This window comes from Protopterus annectens, chromosome 11.part0 (genome assembly GCF_019279795.1).
Source record: "Protopterus annectens isolate FY-2018-M chromosome 11.part0, PAN1.0, whole genome shotgun sequence".
Taxonomy (NCBI): Eukaryota; Metazoa; Chordata; order Ceratodontiformes; family Protopteridae; genus Protopterus; species Protopterus annectens.
In genome coordinates, this window is record NC_056745.1 from 544,454,440 (window position 1) to 544,474,875 (window position 20,436).

Sequence of the window (20,436 nt, forward strand, 5' to 3'; positions counted from 1 at the left end):
GGATCTCTGAAAAGTTTTTTTTTATAGTAACTACAGTAGAAATGTAAAACATACGCAAAAAAAAACGACTTCTATTTAATGTCCCAAAATAGCTGAATACCTTTCTCCCCCATATATCTGTAAAGATCATTTACTGAAAGTGCTAACTAGTACCAAAAATATTTCCTGCGTGGGAGCTGCCAGTAGACCTGGTTGCTTAATTAATGGTTTTAAACATGTCTTTGTCGACACATTCCTCAAACTGTTCAAGTTTAGCTACTGGTTTTGTCCCTGATGAGTGGCGGACAGCAGTTGTAGTACCCCTCCTTAAGGATGGCTTTACAACCATCCTGGATAGTTACTGGACCTATCAGCCTTACAAGCCACATCTGCAAAGCCATGGAATATATTATAAAGACAAACTGTGATACCAACAATCTTGTTATACTTGATTCCCACAGTCTGCCATTTTGAAGGGTAGGTCCAGTCTGTTTACTTAAATTTCTTCTAAAGGGTTGCAGAGGCTATAGATAGTGGCCATGCAGTACACACTGCATATTGTGACCCTGCTAAAGGTTTCAACACCATTCCCTTTGCTGGCATCATACAAAAGCTTAAGTGCTTTAAAAATCGACCTGTGTGTGATAGAATGGATACCAAACTGGCTGAAAGACAGAAACCACATGGTATGAGCTGCCTTATCAGATAGTATGAATAAGACCAGCAGTGTCCCACAGGACTTGGTGCTGGGACCTTTATGGTGATTACTTCTCAGCTGTCCAAGCAGAGAGCCAAGACTTCAGCTAACAAAAGTTTGCAAACATTTGCAGACTGGGGGTTGCTGTTAAGTCACTCAGACACCCAAACCCTCCAGAATGAAACCTCCTTAGTAAACTCTTGGTGTACTAAAAATGGGCTCAAACTAAATGCTATAAAGTGTAATATCAGTTTTGGCAGACAACACCTCCACTCATCATATTGTATAGACTATACACTTCTATAAAGAAAAAGTATAATTAGAGACCTAGGTACTTGAAGGTTTTCAGCAAGTCCTTTTATTTGCCCGGCTAATTGCCAAAGAAATGTCATTAAGGTATAAAGAGGTACAGTTATTGAATACAGTGCCCCAATAGGGATGTATATCACTAGACATATCAAACAATTGAAAAAACCCAAAAGTTTCCTAACCAAAAATATCACAGGTCTTGAGTTCCAGAACTTCTAAGAGATGGTAGAAGCTTGTATCCCTTTATTCAGTGTATGTTTTAGACTTTCATGGGGAGATATGTGTCTTGTTTACTTGGACATTAGAAATCTGGTGGCTAACCCTCCTGTTTCTCTGCAAGTCCAATATCTTCACTAGTGTTAGATACAGGGGCCTAAATATTCACCAATAAATCAATAAAACAAGGTGCAGATTGGGTATTCACAAATTTGCATCAAGATTATAGCAAACTGATAATTTAATAAAGATGCCTCTTGTTAAAAAAAAAAAAAAAAAAGATTACAGCAAAGCACTGTTTAATGAGTGTAAAAAATGTCAGCTACTTGCTTCTTCTATTGTTTGAATTTCTTGGAAGCTTAATATGTTACTGTAAATCTGCAAATTTATTTTGTAGTGGGCATTACCTGTACAAAACACCTTGGTTCTCCAGTCAGGGTAAAATATACACTTTGCCCATTCTCTTAATATCACATAATATGTAATAAAGTAGGTAGATCATGGTATGGTATGGTACACTTTTGATACCAATACCCACACAGGCATAGTAAAAAATCTAAACAAACTGGGAATAAATCCCTACTGCACCTGTTGGATTGCCAGTTGGCTCAAAAACAGGATGCAGGTAAAATAGAGGAAGTTACTTCCACAAAGAGCCCATTCACCAGTGGAGTCTCTGAGGGTTATGTGCTGGGACCTCTCATGTTCAGCATCTACTTGTCTGTGGAAAAAAAAAACAATACCAAAGGGCTCTGCCTAACTTTGTCTGTAGATGAGTCCACATTAAAAAAAAGGTAATTGCTGTCCATATTCAAGCATAACATAGATCTATGGATGGGAAACAAAAAAATTACCCCAGGACTGTCCCCTGTACTACTAATGGGCACAGGCAGGTCCTAAAGGCTTTATCCCATGCATGGGTCCCCCTCAAATTAGCTATGGTATGATCCCAGTTATTCTCATCATGGGTAATATATAAATCGGATATCCTCTTTCATTCCTCTTCACAAATAGGTCATGAATCTGATCCTCTGATCCAACTCGGCCACATTTCTACAGACTAGGCACCAAGTCTTGAGCCCCTCCCCCTTCCCATAATGCTCTACCCTGTTGCCCAGCCTTCTCAGACCTCGTTTGCCGCCAGTGGTGCCAGACGTGGTTCCTTCCATCTCGAGAGATTAGCAGTGTTATCTTAATTTTCTCAGCTAAGTGTCAATTTTATCACTGTTTTCTTTTTCTTGTCTTCCTTCCTTTTCCTTTAGTCTTTTCTCAGGCGTTGGGGACTTTGGTCTTCCTCCTTACTTTCTTCTTTCTGGGGCTTTGCCTCTTTCTTCTCTCAACCTTACCTTTCTAGTTTAAAAAAAAACTTCCTTTATTCTGCCTTTAGCTTTAGAGTGTGCTTGTCTACATGTGTGTAACCATTCTGTAGGTTTGGCCTTCTGACTTTGTGCGAGTTTGTGTGAGTAAAAGTTTTTAGCCAGTCAGCATGTTGGCAAAACCTACTGGATTTAAATGCTGTGCAGAATGTGGGCACAAAATCCCACATTCTGACACTCAAGATAGCTGTGTCTATTGCCTCGGCCCTCAACATCTTCAGTCGGCTTTTGTGATATGCGAAGGTTTTAATCGCAGGGCCGTAGCCGACTGGAAAAATAAGTTAATATTAAAGGGACTTCTACCTGCTGAGTCTGTCTCTCCAGGGATCAACCCCCCTCAAAACTTGTGGCAGGGACTTTGAATCTGAAGAAACATCTGCATAAGTCTTCACTGGCTTCTTTAGCTCTTCCTTCTAAAATTTCCAGGTCTTTGGTTCTGACTTCCCGGGATTAAACTTCCTCTTCAGCTCCGGTTGGCTCGAAACCCTCTTCTGATCTGACCAGAGCTCCTCTCTCCAGGAACTCCCCGAGAGATCCTTTGTCATTCTGGACTCTCGCTTCTCGGATCCAAAAGCTTGGAGTCAGACCCCAGAGCTCACAATTAGGCTGGAATCCCCTACCCTGCCCATCACTATTCTGAAGACACCCTCCGGGAACTCCAGACCAACCTCAGTGGCTTCCTCGAGGTCTTTGAGGAGCTTGTCAGAAATTGACATGGACAGGATGATACGGAGGATCCTCAAGACTCCGATCCAGATGGGGCTTCTGCCTTCTCCATCCCCTTGGGGATCAGTGTGTGTGACCATTACCATGCAGTCTCCTTCTCTGTTCCAAATTTCAGTATCGGAGCCCCAGGACTGTGGCCACCTGGGAACATTGGTGTCTGATCCGAGGAGACTGTCATCCACGACTCTGACAGTTGCCCTGACTACCTCTGCTCTGGTGTCCTTGGATCAGAGTGGGTCTCAGATCCAAGCTTTCACCATCTGATCCAAGGGGAAGGCTTCAGGTCAGACTTTGGATCCATCCCTTCCTCTTGGGGCTTTGGCATTCGACAGCTCAGATCCAGTTTGGATTGGGAGTCGAGGGTGGGAGGTTTCTGTCTTTTCCTCTTCCATTGCTTCAGCTCCAGGGAAGCTGGGCAGGTACTCTCTGGGTCCTTCGACTTTCCAGATCTTAGAAGGGGCCTTCTCTTCTGTTAGAGATCTGACCTCACAGAGCTATGATCCCTCCCCATCAGCTCTCATTGGATCAGAGACCTGAGCCTATAATCCCTGTCCAGGGTCAGCCCACTCTGAATGGCCTCCAAGCACTCCCCCCAGAGGGAGGTTCTTCTGAGACCTCTCCTGAACCCTGTATGGAGGTGATCCCTCCTAAGAAGACGTGGAAGAGGAGGCACATAGACTCCACACTGGAGTCCCTTACTGAGGACACAGACCTTGATGAGGAAGAAGGATCCCCCAGATCACCACTGGAGGATGTCTTCTTCAGAGACATTCTGGAGATTTTGAAGCAGAGAGGTGGTTGGTCAGCTCAAACTCCTTCTCCTAAAGAGGTTGTGTTTTTGGAGGCTTTAGGAGTTCGCCCATCTACTTCTTGGGTGACCTGGTGGATGAACTCTTTGATCTTATGTCTTGCTGGGCTTGGAAGGAGTTGGATACAATGGAACCAATCCCAAAATGACCGAATAAGTTCTTGTTACCCCCCCCCCCCCAGAAGACCGATCACACTGGATTAAGGGTATACCAGTTGATGCAGTGGTTGTGGCACCATCAAGAAGGAGCTCGCTGAGCAGAGCTCATCTGTTCATCCTCTGAACAGGGAGTCCAGAGCGATGGACAGATTTGTTAAGCATGTCTACTCCTCAGCCACTTTTTGGCTGAGAATGTTAAATTACTTGGCATACATTATCTGGTTGCAGAGAGATCTGGTCAATGAACTCTCTAGCTGAGACCATATCGACATCAGACTAAGAAAGAGTTTCTTCCTGATTGGTGACTCTAGCCTCATGGAAAAACTGGACAGGAAGGCAAATCTTCCATGTCATGGAGGGCATCTCAAGGGCAGCTGGCTCAGGCATTGCTATTAGACGTCATGCTTGGATGAGGCTTCATGGTATCATTTGTTAGCGCCCCCTTTGAGGGCTCCACTTTGTTTGGGCCCTCTGTTAAAGATACCCTTACCTGGAGTGAGCAGGACGGAAAGACCCTATCTGCCATTGGAGTCAAGTTTTCTACCCCTCAACAGACCTTTTCAAGAAACCAATGAGGTGGTAAGAAGACTTCTTTCCAGAAATCCCAGGGGTCTTTCCAGGATGACTGCGGAGATTCTTCCTCCAGAGGCAGAGGGGAAGTTTTAATTGCAGACACCACCCTAGGAGCAGAGAGGGACCGCAAAATCAGGGCTTCAGGGAGCTTTTCTCTGAAAGGCCCTTTCAGTGCTCCTGAAACGTTGCCCCACTGCTGAACTCCAGAGGCAGTCGGGGTCATTTTTCTCTGCACCCAAATGCCTGGACCTCTTTAACAAAAGCAATTGGGTGCTAACCGTGTTATCCAGAGGTTATTGTATTCCCTTTTCCCTTCATCCGCCAGAGTCTCAAAAAACTCCCACCCAATCAGAGGGAGTTCTAGAGATTCAAAAACTGCTGCAAAAACAAGTTATTCAAGAGGTCCCGATCGAACAAAGAGGATTTGCAACTTACTCTCACATCTTTTTAGTGCCAAAATGAACCAGGGACCTCAGACCCATACTAGATCTAAGCAATCTGAATTTGTTTGTAAAGAAAGTGAAGTTCCGAATGGTCACGGTCCTGTCTATTTTACCACTGCTGAGGATGGATGATTGGCTGTGCTCAGTAGACTTACAGGACACACACTATCACATCAAAACAGGAGTCATCTGAGCTTCAGGCTGGGAGCCAGTCATTACCAATTCAGAGCTCTGCCCTTTGGTCTCACCACAGCACCCCCCCCCCGGGTGTTCACCAAATGCATGGCAGTAGTTGAAGCCCACCTCAGGCCAAAAGGATTCTGGGTGTTTCCATATCTGGACGACTGGCTTCTAACTGCCCCAACCAGGAATCAGCTTCTTCAGACCAGGGATTACCTATTACAAATATAGAATTCTCTGGGACTCACCATAAATCTGCAAAAATCAAATCTAATTTAATCCTGGAGCAGAAATTAGAATTCATTGGGTCACTTCTAGACATTCCGAATTGGAGAGCATCGCTACCACCTCATTGCATACAAAGTCTAAGGGAACATGTTCATATTATTCTCTACCTTCTCACTCCTCCAGCAAGATTAGTACTTCAAGCTGCTGGGTCTATGGCAACAGCCATTATAGTTGTCCCATTAGCGAGGTTCTTTATGCGAGTACTCCAATGGACTCTGGCTGTTCAGTGGTCTATTCTGTACCAACCTCTCTCTGCTCCTTTCAAATCAACTCCAGTTTGCAGAAAGCATATTTGATGGTGGCTTCAATCCCAATGACCTGTCAGTCGGCAGGCCTTTCCTTTTCCTGTCCCCTTAGCCATGGTGACCACGGACGCTTCCCAGTTGGGGTGCGGGGGCATTTCATGGAAGGATGGTCCAAGGCATGTGGACTTGCCTAGAGACCAGATTGCACATCAGTGTTGGGATGCTCTAGTTCACGATTGTCCCCCTCGGTGTCCTCTTTGCATACCCCCTCACCCCTAATCCCCAAGTTTCTTCAGAAAGCAAAATGGCTGAAGACCTCTGTGATCCTCATTGCCTCCTACTGGCCTCGTCAGATTTGGTTCGATTTCTCTGGTCCAATCTGAAATATTCTCCATGGATACTGGAACCCAGACAGGATCTCCTCCTCCACCCTTCAAATTTGTCCACCCTCAAACTAACCACTTCTTTTCTGCAGTTCCAGTGATTGTACAGAGGTCCAGGCTTACTTCCCTTGTTCGAGACATTGTGTTAGCCTCTCAGAAACCTTTTACCAAAAAGGTCTATAGCAGCAAGTGGAAAAGGTTCACTTACTGGGTGTGCAAACAGAACATTGATCCCTTTTCAGCTCCACTACCTGCTATTCTGTCCTTTCTGGCCTCCCTCTTTCGGGAGGGCGCTAGTTGTTCTACCATTAAACTTTAGTTGGGTGCTGTTTCAAATTTTCACTCAAGAAACTTGTTTGGATGTTCTTCGTGTTTCACTGTTGCAGTCATCACATGTGGGTTATTTCTGCCAGGGTAGCCCTCGGCTGACCCGAATACCAGGGACTTAGTATTTCTGCGTCGGTTACTGTCACTTGAGGACTAATGTCAGGTTATCAGTAGTATAAAGTAAGGCAGCTGATGACATTACATCAGTCTTTCTTGCCATGGAGCCTAAAGCAGAAGCAGGTCGCACGAGTGCCGGTCACCCGTTACCTAAGTTTTTGTCTACCGAATTGAAATTGAAGTTTTCTAAAGCTAAGTACCCTGTTGGAGATCCTTTTTTCTTGCACTAACCAATGTCAGAAAAAGTTAATAATTGTCTTGCCTGTGGAAAGCAAATACCACACCGAGACTTCCACTCTTACTGCGTCACTTGTTTAGGCCCAGACCACGACGTCACTTGTTGTCGCTTCTGTGCTTTGTTCAACGCCAGAACTATCCGTCATCAGGCCCTTATTGTAGCCAGATATTTTTGCTTACAGTCCTCAAATTCCGATATGGCTTTGGTAAGGCATCTGACAGCAGATCTTCCAAAAAAACGTAAAGGTAAAGACAGAGACAGACTGCAGAGGTCCAAACCTACTGACGACACTTCCGTTAAGCTAGTCGTCAGTTCTCCGGTTCTCAGTGATGCTCTTTTGCAGCCCCTGATGCCCGCTTCTGTTGATTCGCAGGCCACTACCGAGACCCTTTTGGAGTCCGGTATGCCTCAAAACTCTTCTTTGACTAAGGATCCTGCAGTCGTCTCTACCTTGGATGGGTCCGGAGCCACTGAGCAGGCACTGGCTGCCGAGGAAGTCCTTCGCACTACTGAATCTCAACACAGACCGACGTGTAACTACCAAGTTTCTCAGGCCCAGGGTACAAACCACACCCAAGAAACCGATGAGCCAGTCTCAGGTGCCTGCTACCTTGCCTCAGTCACAAATGTTTAAAATGGCAGAAGAACTTATCGTGCTGATCAGGGAAAGCCAAGCTACCCCCTCCAAAAGGAAAAGAGATCTGCCCCTGTAGTTTTGTCTGAACAAGAGTCAGATGAATCTGATGCATCTGAATATGAAGACATGCAACCCCTCTCCACTTATGAGAATTCTGATGCAGAGGATTCCATTCTTTCAGCCTCTCCCCCAGAGGATTTTTCCTTTGGGGAAACCCTGCATACTTTAAGGGAGCATTTCCAATGGGAGAGTCAGGACTACCCTCAGTCTAAAAAGAGTCTCAGGGAATTCCTAGACCTTCCACAACACAGACCCTTGGCCATCCCCCCAGTCCTAGATGTTGTAGAGGATGGTTTCCTTGAATCCAGCTTGACTCCTGATGCCCTTCCTCCTGCTCACAGAAAATCAGACAGGTACTATAGAGTGCCTGACTCACACAAACATCTTTTTAAAAATCCTACAGCTGACCCAGAGGTCATTTCTCAAGGGCCAAAAGGTATTAAAGCTACCTCTGCTAAAAATCCCACCCCCTCAGACAGGGATTTCCAAGCATTGGACAGACGGGGTAAAAAAGTATACACCTCCACTACTATTGCTATCAGGGCACTAAATTGTCAGTTCCATATGCTGAAATTTCAACAACATACCTTGGAACTCCTTAAACAAAAAATGTCTTCCTTTCTTGCTTGGGCAGAATCGAAAGATTTACAAGAGTTAATGCATTCTGCAATTCACGTAACTGAACACCTTGCACTGTGGTTTTGACGCCCTAGAAGCTTCTTGCAGGGCAGCAGTCACTAGATCTGTCATTAGAAGGCATGCATGGCTTAAGGAACAGCACCTGCCAGACCATGTCAAATCTAAATTGATGGATGCCCCCTTGCACAAAGATAACTTATTTGGCACTAAGGCAGAAGAGGTCTGAAAAAAGATGGAAGAAAAAGCAAAATCTATGCAAACAGTTAAGGATTTCTTGCAGGTCCAGCCCCCTAGGTTAAGCAGGCATTGTCCCTCGAAACACTGGTCCTTTCCTGCTCCCAGTAAACCAGCCCAGCCTAGGCCCTGTGGAAGCAGACCCCCCAGACAGCAGCCCCAGGGAATGCAGAGATCTAAGGAGTGGACTACCTTCACTTCAAAACCAGGGAGTTCCTTCACTTCAAAACCAGGGAGTTCTAAGCCACCCCCTTATGGTAAGAACTCACACAATGACTCACCTCTTCCACCCCTCCCTCTGCCACCTTCACTTACCCCTAGGAGGAAAACTCTCCTTTCACTCAAGCACCTGGGTCACCATCACCAAGGACCACCGGGTTCTGAACATTGTGTCTCAGGGATACAGATTTTCCTTCCACACCCTTCCAACCCCAAAAGAGTTCCCAGATCTACCACCAAATTAGTGGGCAGAGGCTCAAAAGCAAATCCTTTCCCTGCTCTTTATGAGGGAAGTAGAACACGTTCCTGCAGAACAGATAGGCCAAGATTTCTACTCAAGACTTTTTCTGGTGCACAGAAAAGAGGGCACCTGGTGCCCCATCCTCGATCTGTCCATTCTAAACACCTTCCTGGTGATCCGAAAATTCAAAATGCTCACCCTCCAGCAGCTGCTACCCATGCTCTCCAAGGATGCTTGGCTAGCCACCCTAGATTTAAAAGAGGCCTACCTCCACATTTCTATCAGGGAATCATGCAGGAAATGTCTCCACTTCAGGGCAGGATCTCAACACTTTCAGTTCTCTGCACTTCCCTTTGGCTTATCTACTGCTCCCACAGTTTTCACAAAATGTCTGACTCCAGCCATTGCCTTTTGCAGACAAAGAAATATTCAAATTTACCCATACTTAGACGACTGCCTTATTCAGGCAGATAGCCAGGAAAAGCTGCTCAAGCACCTGGCCTTTGTAAAGACCCTACTAACCTCCCTAGGGTACACATGAAAAGAAATCCAAACAGGTGCCCACCCAAAGGATAATCTTCCTGGGAGCAAGTCTGGACACAGCATCCCAGATGGCATACCTTACACCAGAGAAACACATTTTCCTGACAGCCTACTTCTCTCAACTAGCCACCAGGCCCCAGCTATCTGCAAGGAAGATCCCGAAAGCTCTGGGGTTCATGGCATCTTGCGTACTACTCATTCCGTATGCCAGACTCCATATGAGGAAACTGCAGTGGTTCCTAAAGAGCCTTTGGTGTCAACACTCTCAAGACCTGGAGACTCTTATACCTATAATTCCTTGCCTCAGAAAAGATTTTTTTGGTGGGCTTCAGCATGCTACCACAACAAGGGAATGCCTTTCTCCCCACCCCCCGCCACGCAGACCCTCACCACAGACACATCAGACCTGGTGTGGGGTGCACACCTGGATGGCAGGTGCATACAGGGCCAGTGGAGCCCACAGCAAATCCCTCTGCACATCAGTCAAAAACAGATGATGGCTGTGCAGCATGCCTTGATAGCTTTCAAGCCTCTTCTCTCTCCAGGGGCTCTCCTGATCAAAATAGACAACACCACTGTGATGTGGTACATCAACAAGCATGAAGGAACTCACTCCTAACCTCTGTGCAGGCTGGCCATGACCCTTTGACACACAGCCTCTGCCATGCACCTACACATGTTAGCACAATTCCTACCAGGCTCTCTGAACTCTCTGGCAGACCAATTAAGCAGAAATCTTCTGGACCCACACGAGTGACAACTCGGCAGAAGTACCTTGACCTTAATAACGCCGAAATGGGGAACCCCGAAGATCGATTTCTTTGCCTCCCACTCCCATCATCAGCTCAGCAAATTCTGCACCAGGGTGCATCACTGCATGGCTTGGAAAGTGGATGCCCTGTCCTTCCTCTGGGTCAGTCTATCAGTTTATGCCTTTCCTCCCCTGCCTCTCATCCCCAGGGTATTGTTCAAAATAAGGGAGGAAAAACCAAGGACCATTCTTATAGCTCCAGACTGGCCTCGGCAACACTGATACCCCTTGCTATGCAGCCTGTATCCACACCCTCCATGGCATCTTCCTCATATTCCAAACCTCCTGACCCAGAGGGAAGGGGAATTCATGCATCCCCAATTGCAAACACTCAATTTGGCAGCTTATCTTATTCCCTAACTACGAACCAATCTGCCAACCTCCATAAACAGTTTCTGGATGTTATCTGTGAGACCAGACGTCCTAGCACCAGAACGTCTTATGTTGACAGCTGACAAATGGAAAAGGTTCTGCACCTGGATCCAGGCTAAGGGACCCAATACGGCACAGCCCTCCCTCCCTCTCATCCTGGATTACTTAGCTGACCTACTACACGGTGGTCTCTCTTTCTCCTCTATAAAAATTCATGTCTCTGCTGTTTCTGCTCATTTTCCCACTGAGCAGCCCCTTTTCTCACACCCCTTGATCAAACAGTTCCTAAGAGGGGATAGCAACTTGAGGCCACCCAGAAGGGTACCAATACCAGCTTGGGACATTAACTTTGTATTGGAAAAGCTCACCCTGCCCCCTTCTGAACCAGCTTCTTTTGCAGAGGTAAAATTTCTCTCCTGGAAGACAGCATTCCATCTGGCCATCACTTCAGCCAGAAGAGTCTCTGAGCTGCAAGCACTCATGGCTGTGGAACCCTTCATTATCTTCCATGCAGACAGGGTATCCCTCAGAACTAGCCCATCCTTCATGCTCAAGGTGGTGTCCTGTGTGGCTCTCAACCAATCAATTCATTTCCCCACCATTTTTCGTAATCCCCAGAACAAGGGGAAAGGATTCTTCACTCTCTAGATGTGCACAGACAGCTCAGATTCTATCTAGACAGGAATAAATCCTTCAGAACGTCTGATCAATTGCTGGTTAGCTTTGCTACAGGAGCAGAAGACAAAGCCATCTCCAAACAAACAGTTTCCAAATGGATAGCACACTGCATCCATTTCTGCTACAAACAGCATGGAAAGCCTCCCCCAAGGGAGTCAGGACACACTCCACCAGAGCAGCCTCCACCTCTTGCAGTTGTCCTCAGAGGAGTCTCCACCAGGGACATCCTGGAGGCTGCCACCTGGACATCTGTTCACACTTTTACCAAGCATTACCACCTGCCTCTGCAGTCTTGCAGGGCATCCTAGCCAGCCCCTAGTTTCCTTGACTGCCTCCACCCTTTTCCTCAGCTTTGAGAATCAACCCAAATGTGATGGCTGCAACAGTGAAACACGAAGAACATAGTACAGTTGTGTACACTCACTATAAATGTAGATGCTCAAGTGTATTCACTGTTGCAGTCCTGGTTTCCCTCCCTCCATCCCCCTTTCTTCTCTTTCTCCTTTTATTACCATTCTTACTTGTTCTCCTTCCTTACAAGGGACATATTGGTATTTATTTTCCACTGATGGGGTTCTTCCACCAGAACCTGGACTCCTACTTGGGGGCTCCTGACAGGTTAGGGCAAGAAAAACTGATGTAATGGCATTGGCTGCCTTACTTTATACTACTGATGACCTGACGTTAGTCCTCAAGCGACAGCAACTGACTCAGAAATACTAAGTCTCTAGTATTCGGGCCGGCCGAGGCCTATCCTGGCAGGGATAACCCAGATGTGATGACTGCGATAGTGAATACACTCAAACTTCCACATGTATGGTAAGTGTAGACAACTGTACTTTCTCCTGCTACATCCAGGTTATGTAAGGCCTTTCTGAAGGGTATTTTTCTTCTCTGTCCTCTGGTTAAAGATCCGTCCCCTCTGTGGGATCTCACTATTGTCCTCCAAGGCCTAACACAGACACCTTTGAACCTTCCATGACTGTGACTTGAAATTATTTCCTGGAAGACTGTATTTCTGTTGGCTATCACATCTGCCAAAAGGATTTTGGAACTCCAAGCTCTGTCTTCGAAACCCCCTTACATAACTTTTCATAACGATAGTCTCTCCCTTCGTACCAATCCTTCTTTTATCGCTAAAGGTGGCCACTGAGGTTAACTTGAATCAGTCCATTCAATTGCCAATTTTCTTTCCCAATTTTTTCTAACAAGGGAGAATGGTTACTACACCTTTCTAGACGTTATTGACAACTACATTTTCATCTCCATAGGACAAAACAGTTTAGAAAGACTGAACAGTTTTGTATCCTTTTCAACCAACTGCCTGGGGCAAGCAGTTTCGAAAGTAACTCTTGCTAAGTGGATTACAAGTTGCATCTGTGTGATTTATTCTGTGGCGCAGTGGTGCAGCGGTTAATGCTGTCACCTCACAGCAAGAGGTTCTCCAGTTCGATTCTCGGCTGGGGTGCCTTCTGTGTGGAGTTTGCATGTTCTCCCTGCGTTCGCATGGGTTTCCTCCGGGTACTCCGGTTTCCTCCCACATTCTAAAAACATGCATCTGGAGCATTTCTCCCCGGGCCTCCGCTGAAAACCGGATCTGTGGAACCTAGTCGGACTTTCCCGGTCAACAAATTTTAAATAAAAAAAAAAAAATTCTAGAAGTGGTCTTCAATTGCCACATCCTCCTAGAGCCCATTCAACCAGATCTATGGCTATGTCATCAGCCTTTTCTTCTAGAACTTCCATTGATGATATTTGTGCCACAGCCACCTGGTCTAAACTTTGTACCTTTGAAACTCATTACAAATTGGATATTGTTTCCAGAAACTGGGCTTCCTTTGGTTCCGCTGTGCTCCAACATATCCTTCCTTGAGGCCACCCTGGAGGGTTTCTTGTAGCTGAGGACTCTGACCCATTTGTGAGGAGAAATGAAAGAGACAACATCAGATTTGTAAGTCATGTACTTACATAACTTGGTATCTGTGTCATATTTTCATTCATCCTCACTTTCCCTCCTAGCCATCCTTCATTGTGACTTTTGGTAGATCTCAGGAATGATAGGGAACCTGTGTTCCCGGTTTGAGCCTCTGGTTCTTTTCGTTCTGTCCTTACTTGGTAGTTACCTTTTTCCTACTGTGGGAACTTCTTGTGGGGGCAGCAAACTCAATCTGAGAGGGCTGGGCAAAAAGTAGAGCATTATGGGAAGGGGAGGAGCTTGAGACCTGGAGCCTAGTCTGTAAAATTGCAGCAGAGTCGGAATGTGACCCATTCATGAGGATGAATGAAAGAAGACAACACAGATACCAAGTTATGGCAAGTACATAACTTACAATTAGCGACCATGGGAGATAAGTAAGGCCAATCTATAACCAAATGGGATAGGTTATTTCAAGTACAAAAAGGGAAACTGGTTAGGCGTAAAATGGCTTTCAAGGGCAGCTAAGGTAGTACTTACGAACCCTTGTAAGGTTCAGGATTTATGCTTTTGGGTGAGTTTTCCATCTGGGAGTCTGTAACCCCTGAGGTTCTTCAGGGTTTTGTGCTGGGACCCATTTTATTTAGTTTTGTATTGTCTTCCTTTAAATTGGGCTGAGCACACAGGCAAGTGTAAGCTTGAGCCTAGAATTTCTTCAGGTGACATCCAAGTTGTAGACTGTTCCTTACCAAATAGTAGTGTTTGGGTTAAATAGCTGGGGCCCAATGTCAACAGTGGCAAGTGTAAAGTCATATTTGGTAAATACCCGACTGTCCCATCCTTCTGAACAATGAAATTGTGGAGGCGATTGAAAAAATTAATTATTAACAATACAGTCTTCTTTAAAGAAGACATCATTTTTGTTAAATTTATTAAAAATGCTTTCCTGGAGTGAACAGTATGGAAAGACCCTGTGTGCTGTAGCGATAAACTTTTCAACCTCTCAACAATCCTTTTCCCAGGATCAAAGAATAGGTAAGAACATGTGGTTCCATAAATCCCAGGGACCTTTTTAGGATTCACACGAGGACAACTCCTCCGAGGCGGTGAGGGGGCATCAAATGGAAGATGCCATCCTTGTGGCAGAGGATGCCTGCAAAACCAAGGACCTGAAGTTTATTTTATTTATTTTATTTATTTTACATTTGTTTACCGGGCTAGTCCAACTGGATACATGTCCATTTTCAGTGGAGGCCCGGGGAGAAAAGCTCCACTACGTACTACTTAACAATATCAAGATATACATGAATATACAATAATAGGAAAAAAACATATGCATAAACCTGCAAACAGGTTGTATAGACTTTTGAGTACAATCTAAATCTTAGGATGGAAAAAAAAGAAAAGATGATGAACATTAAATACTCTGTTAGAGTTTGTAGATAAGAAGAAAGAGAAAGGTTGATAAGGAATCAGATAAAAATGGAAAAAAAAGAGATAGCTAACCAGGGTTATTACATGAGCATAGCCACTGGTTATTTAGGAAGAATTTTAGTTTAGTTTGAAATAGGGAGAGTGAAGTTAGGGTTGTGAGGTCTTGTGGTAGCTTGTTCCATATTTTGCCAACTGAGTTGGAAAATGTGGAGTCACCTGCTGAGTTTTTAGATAGGGAGGTTTGGACCAGTATTTTGTTAGTGGAGCGTAGGTACCTCTGATTGTTATAGGGTGTTATGAGGGTGGAGAGTATTGGAGTGTTGTCGGGGTGATGTAGGGCATTATGGGCAATAGTGAGTTGATAGTATTGTATAAGGTGGGGTAGTTCCAGCCACCCTAGTTTTTTAAGATTTAAACAATGATGAGTTCTATATGGAGAGGCAGTTGCAAATCTGGCAATGTTATTATATGATGTAGCAAGTTTAAGATTATGCTTAGAAAGATTTGTGTAAATGGAGGAAGCATATAATAGGGTTGAGATTAAGTGGGTTCTAGCTATTGTAGTTCTGGCTTCAGAAGTAAGAAAAGATTTGATTCTGTAGAGAGAGCCTAGTTTTCTGTTGGTAGATTTTATTGTAAGGTTAATATGGTTGTCAAATTTTAATTGATTGTCAATAGTAATACCTAAGAGTTTTGTTGTTTGGTCAGGAGAGATAATGGTCCCATTATCGGATGTAAGTGTAAAATGGATAGAGGAAGACAAGTGGGTGGGTGAAAAGAGCAAGAGTTTGGTTTTCTTGGGGTTGAGGAGAAGACGATGATTAGAGAACCATTGCTCTATAGTTGTGAAGGTTTTTTGTGTGAGAGAGTGAAGTTCTGTCTGCGTTGAGGCTGAGCAAATGATAGTAGTGTCATCTGCATATTGAATGCAAGTTGTTAGTGGAGTAGCTAGATGAAGTTCATTTATGAAAATGGAGAACAATAGAGGACCTAAAATAGAGCCCTGAGGGACTCCTATAGAGGTGGGGAGGAGATCAGAGAGTTGGTTGTCCCATAGTACTGCCTGTTTTCGGTTGTCTAGATAGGATGTGAACCAGCTTAAGGCAGGATTATCTAGAGAGAAGGACTTTAAACGATGGAGAAGAAGTTGGTGATTGACCATGTCAAAGGCTTTGGACAGGTCTACGAAGAATGCCGAAGAAGGAGTATTATTGTTGCGGTTTTTGTTAATTGAGTCGATGAAGGATAGTAAGGCCGTGCTAGTACTATGGTATGGTCGAAACCCATGTTGGCAATTAGCCAGGAGATTATAGTTTAGTAGGTGATTTAGTAACTGTTTGTGGATACATTTCTCCATTATTTTTGCAAAAACACAAAAAACCTTCACAACTATAGAGCAATGGTTCTCTAATCATTGTCTTCTCCTCAACCCCAAGAAAACCAAACTCTTGCTCTTTTCACCCACCCACTTGTCTTCATTTGTTGTCTTCATTTGGTTTTCAACCTGTGGAGTACCTGATCAGGCACAGATCCGACTCAGCCACATATCCAGCATTTGATCTGAGCTCCAGGCTTCTCCTCTACTCATAATGCCCCTGTCCCCTTCCTCCCTTCAGATCTCATTTGCTGCACTTCATGTCCGCATTGCGATCCGTGCTCTAGGCTACAGTTTTAGGGTAAGTGACTTTTCTGCCTTTTTGACGCTCCTTTTCTTAAACTTTTCCCCTTTTCTATTTTCTACCTCGCGTCCTCTGCGTTGGTTCCAAAAAAAACCCTCTCTTTTCTTCTAATCACATGTGTGTGGTCTGTGCTTACATGAGTGTGTGTTGGGCCTTTTGGTTGGGAGTATGGCTGAAACCCCCTAACCAGGCTTTTGAAAATGCACAGTGTGTGGCCACAAGCTCTCTCCAGCACTCTGTGCGTTGAATGTCTTAAGGCTGCCCACTTGGAGTCCTCCTGTTCTATCTGTGCCGGGTTTAATCCCCGGGCACTGCTGGACAAGAGGAATAACTTACTTTTGAAGGGCCTTCTCCCACCTCTTACCACTGGGGCCCAGACCTCTTCTGCCCGGGCTTCTGCTTCCATCTCTGCCCCAGCCTTTGGGACTCAATCTCCCGCCAAGAGGTCCGGGGATGGAGACAAATCCTCTAAGTCCAAGGACAGGGCCAGGAAGCGATCCCTGGATCAATTGTCCTCAGCGAGCCTTGCAGCAAAAGTAAAGTCAGCTCCGAGGATGGAGTCCCCCTGGCTCCATTCCCCTCTGTTCCTCCAGAGCCGGAAGAGCTTCAGACATGGTTGCCAGCACTGGCTTCCCTTCACCTCCCCTCTAGGCCAGTTCTGGTGGCCTCCTCTTCCTACTGCACCCACAGTCTTTCTGAAGCAGAGATGGATAGGATAATGTAGAAGTTTATCCCACTCAGGTAGAGATGGGAGTCTTGCCTGCACCCTCTTCCTCCGGAGCGGGGGGGTGCAGTCTATGCTCATCCCTATTACTCCTTCTCTGATCTGACTTCCGGTTTCGGAGCCCTTGTAGTTGAGGGGTCAGCTCCGATGGTACCTTGTACCTCAACACTGGCCATGGCCTTGAGCAGGTTGAATCTGACTAGCTCGGATCCATCTGGCTGTCGGAGCCATAGCCTCAGCACCGGATCCGAGGGGATGGTGTCATCTCTGAGTTTTTCAGAGCAGAGCCTCCCCTTTGGAATCTTGGCACCTGGAGACTCGGCTCTGGCTCCCCCGTTGGGTCAGAGGGTTACGGCTCCTTACAGTGTCCCTTTTCAGGAGGTCTGTTCCCCTTCAGCTTTCGACATGGTAGAGAGGGGTCCTCTCGATCCCATAGAGACCCTTGACGATCTTGTCTTCGGAGTCCGCCCCGGCTCCCTCTGTTTCTGATGTGGACCTGGCCATCCTGCCATCTCAAGGACAGCCTGCTGCGTCTTTGCCCCAGGGTGCTCCCACTTGGGAGCAGCGAGATGCTGGCGAGTCCTTCCTAGGAAACCCCCACTGAAGAGGTTCCTTGCAAACATACTTGCAAAAGGAAGCACTTGAACTCCCCACCAGAGTCCCTCACAGAAGACACTGATTTAGAGGAAGAGGAAGGTTCCCCCCGGTCACCCCCTCCCCAAGGATGTCTCCTTTGGAGACATCATGGAAATCCTATGCCAGCGTGGGGGGAGGAGTTTGCCCAAAAACCTAACCGGGACAAATAAGGAACCGGACATGGTGGAGCCCATTCCCAAACACCCGGTGAAAATTTATTTTGAGCCCCTCTGGACAGGACCTATTGGACCAAGGGATCCCCAGTTGATGCCATGGTGGTGGCAGTTGTCACTAAGGAGGAGCTTGCTCAGGAGAGCTCTATAGTGCATCCTCCTGACCAAGAGTCCAGTGTGATGGTCCATTTTGCGAAGTGATTGTACGCTTCAGCGACATTTTCTGTGCATACGCTGATTTATTTGGCACACGTGATTAGGCTACAGCGAGACCTTGTCAAGGAGATCACTGAGTCTGCCTCTGGGTCTATGTCGGCAGAGGGTCTATGCCAACCCTGACATCTATCGCTAACACCTCTATGCATCTTCTCTCCCATGCAACCAAGGGTGCCACTAGAGCTGTCGGTACACACGTTGCCATTAGGCACCATGCCTAGCTCTGGCTCTGTGCGTTTTCAGAACCCTTTAAGGTGTCTTTTACGAATGCCCTGTACGACAGTTCCACCCTTTTTGGGAAGTCTGTATGTGACACCTTAGTTCAGAGTGATAAGGACAGGAAGACTCTGTGTGCAGTAGGGATCCGCTTCTCGGACACTCAACGAACTTTCTCTAGGTATCAGTGAGGGGCCAAGAAGATGTGGTTCTGGAAAACTCCGAGCTATTCCCAGGACACTCAGGACTTGCCTTTCCCAGTGGTTGAGAGGGATTTGATAGATGCCGCCCTAGAGGCAGAGGGGGTCTGAGAAATCAAGGGTCTAGAGAGCCTTTCTCGGAGAGACCATGCAGCAACCCTGAAGAGTTGCCCGGCTGCTCGTCTCTGGAGGCAGTCGGTGGTCACCCCTCACTGCACCCAACAGCCTGGGAGTTCATCATGGAAGATCGTTGGGTGTTGCAAATTATATCCTGAGGCTATTCGATTCCATTTCTCAAGCCACCTCCACCTCCCGGATGTTCCACCCATGCAAAGGGAGGATGCAGCACTGGAAATTGCAAAGGTGCTAGAAAACAGAGTCATCCAACCCATCCCCCCAGACCAGTCCGGATTAGGTATTTATTCCAGGCTCTTTTTGGTGCCAAAGAAGACGGTGGACTTAAGACCCATTTTGCATCTCTCCATCTTGAACCTGTCAGTGGCCAGGAAGAAATTCCGGATGGTCACCCTGCAGTCTATCCTGCCCTTTCTGCAGGAGAGTGATTGGATGTGCTTGATTGACCTTCAAGATGAGTACTACCACATCAAAATGGGCAGGTGCTCTCGGAGGTTTCTCCACTTCCAGCTGGGAGCCAGTCATTACCAGTTCAAAGCACTCCCCTTTGGTCTCACCACAGCCCCCAGGGTGTTCACCAAAGTGATGGCAGTGGTAGCAGCTCACCTGAGATGCCAGGGTGTACAGGTCTTCCCCTACCTGGACAACTGGCTCCTCGCTGCCCCTTCCAGGCATCAGCTCTGCCAAGCGAGGGATTCCTTTCTTCTCTTAGCCCAGTGGTTGGGCATTACCATCAATCTCATCAAGTCGTCACTGGCCCTGGTTCAAGTACTAGATTTCATTGGAGCTTGATTAGACATGATTCAAACCAAAGTCTTTCTTACCTCGGAGAGAAAACAGTCTCTGAAGCTACATGTCATTTGTATTCTTCAAGCTCAGTCACCGACAGCGGAAATGGTATTAAGGGCATTGGGGTCCATGGTGGCCATGATCAGTCTTTTACCCATTGTATGTTTTGACATGCAGATTCTTCAGTGGGCCCTCATGGCTCAGTGGTCCATTTTAGATCTCCCGTTGTCACACCCCATTGGAGTCTCTTGGGTGTACAGGGACTCTCTTCTGTGGTGGATTCATTCTCTGGATCTTGTTTGGGGTCACTCTTTTCTTCCACTTTCTCCCTTGGCCACGGTGACTATGCACTCCTCCCTGCTAGGGTGGGGATGGCACTGCTCGGGAAGGACAGTCAAAAGCACGTGGTCCCCCTACGAGACCAGATTGCATATGCTTTTAGTGTTGCAGGCTCTCCATGCCCATCTTCCCCCAGGGATGATTGCTATCTAGACGGGCAATATGTCTGTGGTCTGGTACATCAGCAAGCAGGTGGGGACCAGGTGTTATCCTCTATGTCACGAAACCATGACAGTGTGGGAGTGGGTGATCTCTACTGGCCATTTTCTGGTGGCAACGCAAGGTCCAACATTCTAGCGAACAGGCTCAGCAGGTCTATTCTGATGCCTTATGAATGGTCTCTGAATCCTTCAGAAGTGAAACAGATCTTTCTCAAGTGGGGTCAGCCTTGCTGTGATCTCTTCACCTCCCCTTCCAATGAGAAATGCAGTGAGTTTTTTGCTCTGAACCCCCCACCGGAGGAAGCCTCCAGAGACCCTCTG